The sequence below is a fragment of the Coenobita brevimanus genome, chromosome 40 (assembly GCF_032717465.1).
Source record: "Coenobita brevimanus isolate Jiangsu-jjx chromosome 40, ASM3271746v2, whole genome shotgun sequence".
NCBI classification, from domain to species: domain Eukaryota; kingdom Metazoa; phylum Arthropoda; class Malacostraca; order Decapoda; family Coenobitidae; genus Coenobita; species Coenobita brevimanus.
This window is the reverse complement of record NC_136993.1, coordinates 27,365,516-27,380,952: the sequence shown is the minus strand read 5'-3', so window position 1 is coordinate 27,380,952 and position 15,437 is coordinate 27,365,516.

Genomic DNA, 15,437 nt, shown 5'->3' with positions numbered 1-15,437 from the left:
GCACATTTTTCTTTAGTAAGTGAGTCAGAGGAACGGCGATCTGTAACTTTTTATGAATCGCCGGTAATAACCACTTAATCCCAGGAAACTCTTTACAACATCTGTACTGGTAGGTTCCGGGAAGTTGATTATTGCCTTAGTTTTATCGGCATTAGTATGAATCCCTTGTGCATTAACTACATGCCCTAAGAATTTAATTTTCTTTCTTAGGAAGTTACATTTACTGAGGTTAATCTTCAGACCAGCCAGTTGAAGGCGCTGAAATACTTGCTGAAGTTTAACAAAATGTTCAGGAATGGATTTGCTCACAACAATAATACCATCTAGATAGGCGAAGAGAGAATGGCCCATCATGCCACAAAAAACTGAATGGATGAGTCGCAAGAATACAGAAGGGGCATTCCTTAATCCGAAGGGAAGTCTCTTGAACTGAAAATGTCCAGAAGGGATACTAAAAGCTGTTATAGGGCGAGATGATTCTTCCATTTCTACCTGCCAGTAGCCACTGAGTAGATCAAGTGATGTAAAGACTACGTTGTTCTCACCTAGTGACTCCAGTAAATCATTCAGGACCGGCAATAGAAAGCGATCGGGTACAGTAACTGAATTTACTCGACGATTGTCCACTACTGGTCTAAATTGGCCATCTTTCTTTGGAACTAAGAAAAGTGGGCTATTCCACGGACTGACAGAGGGTTCAATGATATCCTGATCTAACATTTGTTGTACCATCTCGTCAGTCTTGTTCCTCAAGCTGTGAGGCAATTGGTAGGCTGGTATGTAAATCGGTTGAGTACCCTGGACCAGTTGTATCTTGTGCTTCACTAAGTCTGTCCTACCCATAGGTTCTCCGGGTAAGGCTACTACGTCTCGATATGATTGCAATAGATTAACTAATTGATCTTTATGTTGTGGATAACCATCACAAGTCAGTCTTGAGAGTAAGTCAGGTGAAAAGGTTGGAGCAGATCCCTTAGAATTAATGGCATACACACCGATTGGTTCACATCATCATCATCATGTTTAGTAGATATGGAGATTTGTACCTCCTGGCACTCCCTTACGGCCGATGGGTAAACTAGAAAGTCTCCAATCTTTATACCACTTTTAAGTTTGATAGGAGCATTCCTGGTATTGAATAAGTACAGGTAACACAAGTTATCCTCCAACACAGTACACAACGCCGACTCATAAGCTAAACCATTCACACAACACGTCTCTGGTAATGTCAGTACATTCACTCCAGCTGTTGCACCTACAACATGAACAGAGACTTTGGTAAACTCATGCGGCAACAAAGTTGTGCACTGATTTGTTATTGCACGCTTCATCTCTGCGTGTTCTAGAACATCATTCAAAGTTTGTGAGGTAGGTAACTGAGACGTGTCTGAGTCGGCTTGAGGGCTGTCATTAGAGGGGTTATCATGATTTACTGTTGAGTGATTAGAGGGTGTATCAGTAGCAGTTGGTGAATTTACTTCAACGCTCCCAGGGAGTGGTGGATTTATTACTTTATTCTCAGAGAATGAGGAGCATTCACCTGTACTCTCGGGTAGTGGTGAAGATAGTGGGGACTGAATGACTGAGTTAATATGGGAAAGGACAGGACGTGGATAAGCCATGCCATATACTGGAAAGCCATAAATGTCTATACTAGTAGAAGACGGGATTAGAGCTATGTTGTATTCTGCCATGGTGGGTAAGCCTGGAAGGGCATCTGCTGGATATTTGAGGTCATTTGTAACATGAAATGTCACTGTAAAAGGTGTCAAAGCTTTATCTAATTGTATTTTCAAAACAACTCGCCCTTTGACTCGAAACTCGGAGCCATCCACATCACATAAACGAATGTCCAGTGGCTCAAGAATGCCGACCCTTTTACCTGGTCCCCTAATGCAGTTTAAGGAGCTTTCAGATATCAAATTTACCATAGACCCCGTATCCATGAAAAACGAGGTTTGTACATCTTAACTCCACCCTAGAATGACTAAGCCTGAAGAAGTGATAGGCCCTACCTGGCGGATAGGGAGTTGGTCTTTTGTAGTTACGTGATACGGGTCCGGTGCGAGAGCTCCCCTTCCCCCAACTGGCGACTGTTTAGGAAACGACACTCCTCAGTAGTGTGAGTCGTACTGGTCTTATGATATTTGCACTTGGGGCGACACGTTCGTGATGGCGTACGCTGGCGACACTATGAGGGATGACGTCGGTATTCGCGGTCGCAACTGGATGCTCAATGTCTGATGTGACCACAGCGCCAACACACGATCAAGGCTTGTCTACCCCGGCGCACATTTGACTGATCACGACCGCCAGTTGGTGATCTACAGCGTGAAAGGGAACGGTTAGTGTTAGGTTGTCCTCTTGCAATTGGTCGCGAACGTGAGTGATCCGACGAAGCAACGGAGGTGTGGAGAACTTGGGAAAAGGAAGGGCGATTAGTGGCCTGACGAGTGATGTTGGATCCCGTTCGTTCGCTAATGGCCTTGGAGACATTTTGAATTTTGTCTCCTGGGTTGAATCCTATCTGTAATGCTAATTCTTTCTGGGTGGGGTCAAGCCAATTCATAAATCTCAGATAACCCAGCAAATCTCCAAAGTCATCAAGGGAAATCATAAATGTTCCCTGAACGTCTTTGACCCACTGGGTGCCACGCAACAACTGGCGCATCTTAGAACTAGTGGCTTTCAATGCCGCTGCTGCCTCATACAATTTTGCATCTTTAAGTGGGACCTTCATATCCTCCTCCATTTGGGATAATAAATTGGTAAAACCTATGAGAGAGGCGGCATTTGAATGTTGACAACAAAGCTGAGATAATTCACGACGCAAGGCATCAAATGCTTGACAGTCCTCAAAATGGCCTGAACGAATCACAGTTCCTTTTTTTTTTTCTTTCTTTTTTTTATGTGATCGACTCTGGGTATGGGCTTCACAGCCTGCTTTCGAGGCCCAGTAGTCCTCCTACGTACCGTACACCTCTACATGTCACCTATTGGGGACCTACCTTGATGGAGCCTCCCCATAAGATAGGAGACTTTGAGGGGTTCATTTGTGATTTGTCTGTTTCGAATGTCCGTTTCTACCTCTCTGAGGAAGTCGTAAATGGACACTGAGTTATCTTCGCTGGTAAATTTAGGGCGGTTAGCATCATCCAAATATGTTGACTGTGGAGGGGGGTGGGGTGTTTGCCATGGTTGGAAGAGGGTGAGGTTGGGTAAGTGTGGAAGTAACTGAAGTAGTAGGCTGAGAGGTAGTGAAAGTAATGGTAGTTATGGGTGGCTGAGTTGGGAGCTGAAGTGTTGTATCAGAGACAACTTGGGAAGTGGAAGTAGTAGGAGGTGAAGGAAGTTCTAGGGAGTCATTTAAAGATGAAGGTATATCTGGATTTAACTTATCTGGGAGAAAGATATCTGGGTCCTCTCGAGCAGAAGAAGTAGTAGTGGTAGTAGTAGTAGGGGTGATGGTGGTGAGGGTAGTATGAGAATGTTCAGTTTTAGGAGTTGTCTGGGCGGATGAAGAATATTTTTGGTACGATCAACTGCTACGAAGAAGAGTCACTGAATCGTCATTATCGGGAGTTACAGGCTCACTTTCAGTTGCTTGTCGCTGGCGAACGGGAGAGAGCTCAGTTTTTTCAAAGTATGACATGTAGTGAAGGAGAGAAAAAAAAGAAAATGGTAAATGATAATGAGAATGAAAATTTTTATATACAATGTGAGAATGAGGGTATATGAAATATGTACAATAGTAATGGGAGTAAATATTTACAATGGGGGCGAAATGAACAAGGGAAATCAGATGAAAAGAAATGAGGTGAGAGGTGAGCGTGGTGGGTGGTGGTGCAGAGAATGAAGGTAAATATAAGCGATGCACGATAGTGAATAAAAGACAGATGAATGGTATTATGAAGTACAATCTGTAGAGAAAATCCGGAGAGTAATCTCTATAGAAAGACAGGGCTTGAACTGATTAGCATAAACTATACAAGTACATATAAGGAATACTGAAGCAATGAGAATGAAGGGAAGTCTTGTTTGGAGGAAGGGAAGTTGAGACGGTACTTGAATGAAAGACCTCTCCCCGGTGGCGAAGGTGGCGGGGGGTGGGGTGGCGATGACGTCACAAGTTCAGGCGACGAATGGGAGGCCAGCGATGACGTGGAGACACGTGCCCTGGGCACGATGCCGGTGGCCGCAGTTGCCAGGCGGTGCGGGTGGGGCTGCTGGGGCAGGTTCTGCTTGGTCAGCAATGCGGAAGGTGTAGGTGAGAAGGGGCGGTTGGGGTGTGGTGGGGTGAGCCGGGATGGTAATCATAAAATTATGAAGACAATGAGGATGGAAGAGCTGACACCTGATAGTTCCTTATTGAGTTTCAGTAGAATAGCAGCTGTTGAGAAGCGATGTGGCCCGTACGTCGGTGACGACACGTCAGGGAAGTTGCAGGAAGTGTTCACTATGGAAGGCGTAGGTGTCCCAAACACAAGGCAGGCAAAAGGCAGACGTGCAGCAGGTGTGGAGAATGCACAAGCAGGTGTAGGAATCACTCTCGTCGTGGCACTAAATCACGGTAGAGGCGAAATGAGGTCCGATACACCGCTGCTACCAAATTGTTTCAATAGCCCCATGCTCCCCACTCAGGTTTATTTCAAAGATCTGAGGTGACGTATAATGGAGGTTTATTCCAGAGAGAACTTCTATACCTGTGCTCTGTGAGATGTCTAGCCCCATACTGACTCACAGCGAGCAGCAGGCGTGGGAACCTAAGCTTAAGTCAGCAGTTTAGAGAAGTGTGCTGATTTCATCAATGGTACTGGTTACATATACATATATATATAGGTTTTAGGTGTACATAGTATGGGTACAGTAGTAGTAGTAATAATAATAGCAATTAGTAGTAGTAGTAGTAGTAATAGTAGTAGTAGTAGTAGTAGTAGTAGTAGTAGTAGTAGTAATAATCATAATAATAATACAGTAGAAGTAGTAGTAGCTGTTCCCCAGGCAGTAAGGCCGAACAGCCCTGAGTCCCTAAGGAAGGCCATGGCAGAGACTGGGCTTTCCCACAGAGCTCTCAAGGAGTGTATGTTGTGTTGTTGGCACAGGCGACTGCATGCAATGCAGTCTTCCATAAAGTGTTTTTTTTTTTTTTTTATGTGTCCGACTCTGGGCATAGGCTTCACAGCCTGCTATCAAGGCCTCAGCAGTCCTCCTACATGCCATACACCTCTACATGTCACCACTTCGGCGCTAACACCCACCGTCCATATTGAATACATGCTAGGGCTGTCTCATACAGGACTGGTGTATTGGTATTAGCAGGGGTACTTTTATGACATGTCGGCGGGTCATCTGCTTTTATGAAATTCAATTCCTTAAACTGTTCCCTGCCCCAGCCGGGATTCGAACCTGGGTCCATCAGGCCTCCAGGCCGCCTCTCTACCCATTCAGCCACCGCCTCCCTTGTGCTGGGTGTTGTTTTGATGTTCCTTGGTGTGTGTAGATGTGCTGCCATGTAGTGTTGTGGATGGTATGGGTTTGTGGTGACTGGGCAAGAATTTGTGTGCCTCTCGTGTCTAGATGATCCTTGACTTTGAGGACGTTGGTTTCTTGGTGTAGGTGTTCTGTAGGTGTAGTAACTGTACAGGCAGTGATTATTTTTAGGGCCTTAGTCTGTATGGTCCGTAGGGTGTTGTAGTGTGTTTTACTGCAGTTAGAAGCCCAAGCAGGGCTTGCATAATTCATCACTGAACGTATACATTGTTCGCATACTGTGGTGGTGGTTTCTTCGTTGTGTCCGAGTGTTGTATGGGCAAGTGGCCTTAGAGCTTTGAGTCTTGGTGTTAATTTATTTTTAATGTTTGTGATCTGTTGTGTAAGTAACATTGATGTAATATACATTACACCAAGGACTGTGTGTGTGTGTGGGGGGGGGGGCAAGGGGGTGTTGTTTATGATGAGGTGTGGAATGTGATTATATTCTGCTGCCCAGTTTATGAGAGGTCACTGTAGATTTCGGCCAGGGACGTAGCGCAGTGGAGGGGCGGTGGAGGCGACCGCCCTCCCCCCCCTGAGGGTCTTGAAATCGTATGGGGCTAAAAAAATTAATAATAAATCTTTAAGAAATTATTAATTAGTGAAAAAAATAAATAATTAAATCATTTTACACACACATACACACACACACACACACACACACACACACACACACACACACACACACACACACACACACACAGATGATGAGACTCCCAGATGCATTATTGGTCTTTTATTCCATAAGGATCATTGAAAAAAGCTTTTTCAGCCAAAATCATTTTCTTGCTATATTTTTCGCCATTTTCATTATAATGAGTTATCATCTAAATATTCCAATACATACCTTCATAGATTTCAGAAAGACCCTAAAAGTACTTAATTTTCAAAAATTTTCCTGAGGGGCTCACAGAGCCCCCCCAGACCCCCCCAGCTCGCTTCGCTCGCTTTCCACCACCTTTTCAAGAATCTGTAGACATCTTTCTCCCTCCCCCTCCCCCTTGTGAACTTTTGGGCTACGCCCCTAGATTTGGCTGGGGCTATACTGAGTCTGTTTGTGGTGAACCATTCATATAGTGTGTTGAGGTAAGGTTGGAAGATGTATGCAGCTCTGTTTGCGTTTTGGTGTCTACATGTGTTATGTAATCAGCATAGGAAGCTATGAATCGATGCCATCAAAAACTCTTTGTGTAAGATCTGTAAGAAGAGTGTTTGTGGAGTGTAGCAGCCTAAAACCATGTTGTGATGAGGCTAGAGGGATGTGAGCTGTTACTAATTGTATTACTAGTAGTTCAATTACTTTGAAAGGGGTGCAGAGAAATGTGATGGGGTGGTGTGAGGAAGGTAACGTGGGGTCTTTGTTGGGTTTGGGAATAGTGACCATAGTACCATGCATCAGATGTTGGGAATTATGTTGTGTGAGTAGCGGTGGTTTGATATGTTGGTGATTGCTTGTATGTCTTGTGGTCCAAGATATTTAAAGTGTATGTTGCTTATGTTGTCTCGGTCACAGGCCGATGAGTGATTAAGTGTGTTAATGATGTGCTTCGTCTGGTTGTATGTAAAGGGTGCAAAGTCTGGATCTGTGAGAAACTGTCTCTTGTGTCGGATGATACGTCGGTCGTTGCGATGGGGGTTTAAATGACTGATATGTGAAAAGTGATTGATGAGAGTGTTTGCTTGTCGTTTGTTTGAGGGTATGATGTCTGTTGGTGTGATGGCAGCGTGTAATTGTGTACCGTTGGTGATGGAGAGTGTGATGCTGTTTAGAGTTTTGTAGAATTTGCTGGTGTTTGTTTTGTGGTCAAGTGTTTGGAGATAGTTATTCCAATTTAGTGTTTGCTGCTCTGATATTTTGTTGTTTATTTGAGTGTTCAGAGCTTGTATTGGTTGTACGGTATCTTGTGTATGGGGTGTTGGGGAGTGTTGCAGTGTGTCCCGTTGACTGATGAGGCCTTGAGTTTCTGGTGTGAAGTTGGGATTGTGTCTCTTTCTGTTGCCTCTAAGGATGTGTAATTTGTCTCCGTTTTGAATAATTGTATTGAAAGTGTGCACAGCAGTGTTGATGGTTGTAATTTGTGTACTGTTTAATGTTTCAAAGTGTTGTTCTTTTTCACTTGTGAAGGCCTCCCAGTTGGCTCTCTTATAAGTAGTGTATATGTATCTGTGGCCAGCTGGGGTGATCCTGGTTTTGGTAATGATGATGATCAGGAGGGTTTTGACCACTCTCCAGGGTCTTGTGGGGGCGAGGTTTGGGGAGCAAAAGGTGATATCTGGGGATGATGGGAGGATGAGGGCTTGGTGTTCGATATGGGTTTGTTGATGGAGATTGTTGAGGATGAAAAGATTATCTGTGTGGGATTGTAGTACCAGTCTCTGTTGCTGGCATGCAAGGCCGACGCCTTGGTGTTGAAATCCCCACACAGGACGATGTTGGGTATGTTAGTGGTGTGCTGTATTTGAAGAGAATAATTGTGTGGTACTGTGGGGGATGACTGGGGGGGAACGAATGTATTGGCGACTGTTATGTTTGATTTGTTGCCAGTGCGTATTTTAATTGATTTTATTTCTGTGCTGGTGTCATGTGGGGGGCATGATTTTGTATGTACACTTGTATCTGAGAAGCTGATGGATTAGTGTAACAGGGTGATGAGTCCGCCACCACTGTCGTCGGCCCTGTCTTGTTGATGGTGGCAAAAATGTAGGTGTAGGTTGTATTCTGCATAGTTTTATTCCTTGTAAGATGGCAATGTGTATGATTTGTTGTTTGATGAATTGTGTGAGTTCTTGTTTTTTGGTGTTTATGCCATCAATGTTTATTTGAAGAATGTTAATGTGTGTTTGATGTCTGTTGGGAGCTGCAGCACAGGGTGGGTGGGTGGAGAAGAAGGGATAGAATTTTTTTTTTTTTTTTTTTTAATAACAGAACGGAGGAAGGAAAAACAAATGAATTTAAAAAATAATCCATACACCTGATTACTGGTGTTCTCTGTTCATAAAATATCTGTAACAGTTAGACTTGAAGAGCTGTGGGTTGAAATTTGGAGGAAAACAACTCTGAGGAAGCTAGTTCCAGAGAGATGCAGTTCGGCGAATGAAAGAATTCTGATAGGCAGAAGTTCTGCAATATGGCTGAGTGACATTCCAGTCATGAGCGCTACCAGATGCCCAAGTAGCACGAGGGAAGGCATGGAGAGGTGGCACCATGGACGCAACATCGTCTGAGCATTTGCCAAAAAAGCATCTGTAAAATAATGCAAGGGAGGCAACATTCTTTCTTACTTCCAGGGAAGGTAGTTTATTTGTAATGGCAGGGTTGTTAATAATTCTAACAGCTTTGTTCTGAATTTTATCTATTTGTTTTAATGCAACCTCTCCACATCCATTCCACAAGGGTGAGCAATATTCAAGCTGAGAGCACGCATGACTTATAAATTATAGCCAACTGCTCATCAGCGAAGAAGTTACGGACTCTGTACAATAATCCACGTTTCTTTGAGGCGATTTTAGCAAGTGATCTAACATGAGAGGTCCAGCTGAGGGCATTGATAAGTGAGACGCCAAGAATTTCAATACTTTTGGAGATGGGAATATTAGTAGCACTGAAGGTAATGTACGAATCTGGCAATATCTGTCTATTAGTAAACAGTATATATTTAGTTTTATTAGCATTAAAAGAGGCAAGGTTGTTTTGTCCCCATTCATTGATCGTAGATAGGTCTTGATGTATGGAGATGGCTGTACTGAGTTGAGAGATAGAGATATTAGACTTTGTACATGGGTGTCTGAGAGTGAATGAACTATGTAGTGTTGAGTCATCTGCGTATGAATGGATGGGATTGTGGGTGACAGATAAGAGGTCATTAATATGAACCAGGAATAGGGTTGGCGCCAGAACTGACTCCTGCAGCACGCCAGCGTTAATTGAGTGGAAAGTGGAATATACATCATCTACTTTTACTCTTATTTTCCTGTCACTAAGATATGAAGAGATCAAAGGAACAAAAGACGTTAGTCCATAGCAAAGGAGTTTGGACAGCAGGAAACAGTGCCATACTCAATCGAAAACTTTAGAAATATCAAGAGCTTCTGCATGAGTTTCTCCATTTAGATCAATTGATTGATGGATGGTATGAGTCAGGAGATTGAGTATGTCAATGGTCGATCTTTCGTGGCGAAAACCGTATTGTTTCTCACTAATTAAGTTGTTGGATTCAAGATGTTTAACAATGTGCTTATTAATTAAAGTTTCAAATACCTTAACAAGGGAAGATGTGACAGCTATTGGTCTGTAATCAGAGGGGTCAGAGGAACTTCCTTTCTTCGGAATTGGGTGGATATTGGCTTCTTTCCATGAATTTGGGAATAAAGAAGTACGTGTGCATAGTCTGAATAATTTAGCTAGAAGAGAGGCAAGTTCAGGGGAACACTTTTTCAAAACAATTGGCGGAATTTCATCTGGGCCTGGAGCTTTGTTGGTAGGTAAATTGTCTAGGATGGATTTGACGTATCTTGTCTGTATTTTAAGTGGGGCAATTTCGGGAGAGTCAAGTTCTAGTACTGGAACATTCTGGCTGGTATCGTTTATGGTAGAGTTTCTGGCAAATGTACTGGCAAAATATCTGCTTTCCCACGCGGGTCATTTGTAATGTTGCCATCTGAAGATTTTAGTGGGGGAATGGAAGATGACTTGTTAAAGTTATTATCGAAAGAATTAAGAGTTGACCACCATATTCTATTGTCATTAGGGTTGTTAAGTAGTTTTGTTGCTTGCTTTTGAAGAAAGTTTGATTTAGCTAGATTTAATACAGCTTTTGCATGATTTCCAGCAATTTTAAATTGAGAGAGTGATTCAGATGTTTTCTGATTTTAAGTAAGAGTTATATGCTAATGACTTTTGGGCTGTTGCTTTGGCACAGTTCCCATCAAACAATTTTGGAGAGTTCGATCTTTTAGTGAACTGTTGACTTGGTATGAATAAATCCATACCAGCTAATATTAAGTTGCAAATGTGGGACTGGGTGGAATTGGGATCACTTGAGAAGAAAGACTGCCATGGAATGTCAGCAAGATAATTTCTAAATCCATCCCAGTTTGCCCTATCAAAGTGCCTTCGGGTCACCCTGACAGGTTCAGAACAGGGAGGTGCTGGGGGGTTAACTAATGAGGCTTTGATGAGATTGTGGTCAGAGGATCCAAGTGGTGACAGTACCTCTATCCTGTATTGATCTGTATTATTTGTCAAGAATAAATCCAAGAGATGGGCATTATGGTCGGGATTATCAGGTATTCTGGTTAGTTGCTTTACCAGCTGGGTGAGATTAAACGATTCTGCAAACAGTTCGCACTGTAGACGAGCGTCGTCAGTTCTGGCAGAATACAATGACCATTCAACATTATGTATGTTAAAATCACCCAAAATGGTAATTTCGGTGCTAAGGGCAAGGTTAAGGTTACTCAACTGTGTGGATATGGAATCAAATACACTGGGTTCCGAAGAATCATTGGAGGGGCGATAAACTACACAAATATATTTGGTAATATTTTGAAAATATAGTTTATATCATGAGTAATCAAAACTGGATGAAGTGATGTTTAAAACAGTGTCAACTGCATATTGGGACTGGATGTAACAACAGGTGCTGCCCTTGTTACAGAAGTTTGTAAGTAGATGGTAACCGGGAAAACAAAATGGGGATATATCAGTAGAGGATGAGATTTATGGTTCTGTGAGGAAAAAAGCCAAAGGGGATATGGACTGAAGGAAAAAATGAACTGAGTTTAAATTTGTGGTAAGGCGGCGTATGTTGGTGATGGTTGTGTTAGAGATAAGGGTTGGGGTGAATTGGATTGGGGTAGAATGGGAGGGGTTGGGGGATTGGATGGTGTGGGAAGGATCAGTGGGTTAGGCTGAGGAGGTGAGGAAGGAGTAAGAGAGGAGTTGGTGGGGGGGTTAGTGGAAGGAAGGAAGGAGCATGAGGAGCAGGTCCAGGTGTTTGTGTATTGTTCTCTGGATGCAAGTGTTGTGCAAGTGAAATGGATCCAGTTCTTGCAGGAACTGCACAGAACTGAACACTCTGTCTGTCAACTCGAAGTGATGCGTTTTGAACAAGTTGGGCATATGTATTTGTTGATGTGTCCTGGATTGCTCTCAATGTCACCGGCTAGAATAAGTCTTCGAGAAATGACCGACAGAGAGTCATTTCTCTGTGTAGAAAAAACAGTGTTGTTGTGTGTCCTCCTCCACATCGACAACCTCTGGGGGTGGACCCAAGACGAAGACGCCACCGTTCCAGGTATGGCAGGAGAAGTCGTCGTTGTTGGTGTAGTTGTGGTATAAGTTGTACTCAGTTTAGTAATACCATTATTCATGGTGCATACCTTCTTTCTCACTCCAACTTCTCTCCCATGCTACGAGGAGAGGCTTACCTTGACATGGGGATGGAGCTTGAAGCGTGGCTGGCAATGCCACATACCTTGTATGCTGGCGGCCTGCCTACCATTGTAGGGTTTGGCATCTGTTGGCCTCGTGGACTTAACATCACCCACCCCATGCATCAATGGTAGAGAAGACCTGCTAGTGATGTTGACTATCCCTACCCATCCCTAATCATGACAGGGCACTTGCCTCCCCTCTGGGATTCCACTATAGCTAGAAGAATTGCCTCATCTTGCTACACCATTCTTGCCTATGTGCGTTTCATCCAGGAGACCATGGTTGGTGATTCTGTTCCTTCCAGTACTTCTTGTTACTATGAATTTTATTTTGATCCTGTTCCAGGCCTAGATCGTCATGCAGGTGCAACTTGCCTCCTTCATTGTGATATTCCATTCACTCATCTGGACCTTTGCACTCATCTGCAAGCTATTGCTGTCTAGGTTTTTCTAGGTCGTTAGTAAACTATTTATTGTCTTTATAGTCTTTATCTTCCCTCTACTACTACTCTCGAATGTGTGGATCTGGAACACCTACCCACTTCCATTTCTAGATGGCTTGCAAGGTCATCTTCCACTGTAGGGTGACAGTGAGTCCAATCCTCATGGTGCTATGCTACTAGCCTTTGTGGAGGGTGAAGAGTTGAGTGTTTTGAATTCCAGTGTTATAATTCCATTGACTGACTGCGTCCTTTACTGCTGTTGATATATCCCTGTACTTGGGTGCCTTTTTTTTACATTTTAACTGGAGCGTGTTGTCAAACCTGTATGGCAATGACCATTTCCCATTATTTTTAACTGCTGCTGAGGGGAGACCTTAACCTTATCATCCTCACTGGTGCCAGGAGAGGGCAGACTGGTCACTATTCATGGAATCAAGCTCCACTGACCCTTATTTCACTGATATGTTGTGCTCGGTGGCCCTGTTATCTATTTCATGGGCGAAAGGTCAGTTTTGTAAAGATCTGGTTCCTTGTGGACCCCTGAGTTCAGTTCTGCAGTCAGAGTCAAATGATTTTGTTTCTCTCGGTTTCGTCACAACCATGGGGATACTCAGTATTTGGTGGCATTTTAGAAGGCATGAGTTTATGTGTGCTGGGTTTTAAAGAGGCCAGACATTCGTACTGGAAGGGCCATGTTTCCTCCATCAGCTCGAGGACTTCCTTCACTCAGGTGTGCAACTGAATGAGGAATATTTCACGAAAATTTCTTATTCCCTCCCCTTCTGCCTTATGTGGGGCAGGTGGGACTGTGGCTGATCCTTTTGCTGTTGCGGATTTGCCTGTCCATCATTTTGCCAGTATGTCAAAGAAGGACACAGATCCTCCATTGGTGCATTGAAGCTCGTAGTTTTAGTTTTGCCTCTTTGTCCATTTTCTGATATTCATACACCTCTGTTGCAGTGTCATGATTTCTCTCTTGGCCACACCATCACCACACTAACACCGTCAGCCACACCAGCACCACAATAACACCGTCAGCCACACCACCACTACACTAACACTGTCAGCCACACCACCACCACACTAACACCGTCAGCCACACCACCACCACACTAACACCGTCAGCCACACCACCACCATACTAACACCGTCAGCCACACCACCATCACACTAACACCATCAGCCACACCACCACCACACTAACACCGTCAGCCACATCACCACCACACTAACACTGTCAGCCACACCACCACCACACTAACACCGTCAGCCACACCATCACCACACTAACACCGTCAGCCACACCACCACCACACTAACACCGTCAGCCACACCATCACCACACTAACACCGTCAGCCACACCACCACCACACTAACACCGTCAGCCACACCACCACCACACTAACACCGTCAACCACACCAGCACGGCGCCACACTCTCAAGACTTACCAGCAGAGAGGCGATGGTCAGGCAGTGACGGGTGAGGCAGTAGACCGTGCAAGGTCAGGCAGCCAGTGAGGAGGACAAGCCAGAGGTTCATTATTTATCTGTGTCAGCACACCCACACTCCCCTACCACACAGCAGTCAACAATGGATCACTGTATATTGCAAAATTTTTCCTTTTTCTAAAAATTGTACCTTTTCTAAAAAATCCCTCCGTGGTTTTTATGTCGTTTATATATTGGTATATTGTATGTCAGTGACGTACAAGAGGATAATGGGGTGTAAGATGTGGAACAAATCGCTGAGTATAACTTATTACGAAACCAACACTGTCATCTAGGCCAGTATTCTCGTTGGGTAAGGGATCTTTCTAACACCTCTTCCTAAGCAATTTATTTTGCCTATTACACTTTAACGCCCTATTCTGTGTTACATAAATGCTTCTAATATCGCCATACTCTGCATATACTGCACACAAAAGGATATTAACCAGCCATATCCAAAAATGAATAATTAAGGAAGGGGTGTTACGAAGCCTCCTTACCTGGCGAGAATATGGGCCCAGGGGACTCTGTTGGCTCAGTAGTTCCATTTTCATAGCGATTTGTTCCTCACCTTACAGCTCAGCATAATCTTGTACGTCACTGACGGAAAGCATGTTGATTTAGAAAGCGATATAAACGGCAGAGGGAAGATTTTTTTTTTGGGGGGGGTAATAAGTAGACTGTAGCACCAGTCGAACAGGGCAGTACTCCCAAGGTGGATGGAAAGCTGATGAGAGGGAGAGCTGGAGCTCCCATTTCATCAGCCCTCGGGACTAGTTCCAGACCATCCCCCACTGCTGAACTTTTTCAGTGTTTCAGTAACACACAGAGTAAGCCAGCATGCACTCCAATACATGTTTCTCTAACTGTCTACACCAAACTATATGCACAGTACACACTGCACCTCCTTCTCAAAAAAAAAAAAAAAAAAAAAAAATGGCATTGGTAAATCAGGCCTCGGAGTTCCCGGGGAGGGGACCATAAATTTCCCCTCCATCCGCCCTCTCCCAGTGACGACTCAGAGAGATGCCTGGAAACACTGTCTGACTCACTTCTTCATTTCTGCAACATTCGCGGCCTTTCCTCTAACTTTCTCTCTGTCGAACACTATCTCTCCTCCTCTAAACCTCATCTTTTATTCTTGACAGAGACTCAGCTGTCTGAGGCAACTGAGAGCAAACCCTTGTCTGTTTCCTCCTACTTTCTCTATACTCATTTCAAAACCAAAGGTGGCTGTTGTGCATATGTACGTGACGATTTATCTTGCTCTTGTCTTCCTGAACTTGATTCTTCTGAATTCTATTCTCTCTGGCTTCGGCCTTCCTATCATTCTCTGACTAAATATATCAGCACTGTTTACTTATCTCCTAGTTCTACTGACTATGAAAAATTCTTCGACTATCTTACTTCTACGATAGAACAAATTCTATCCATTTCTCGTCTTTCTGAAAACTCCATTCTAGGAGATTTCAATGTTCTCCACCACCTTTGGCTCTCCTCTCCTTTCACTGATCCACCAGGTGAAGAAGCCTACATCA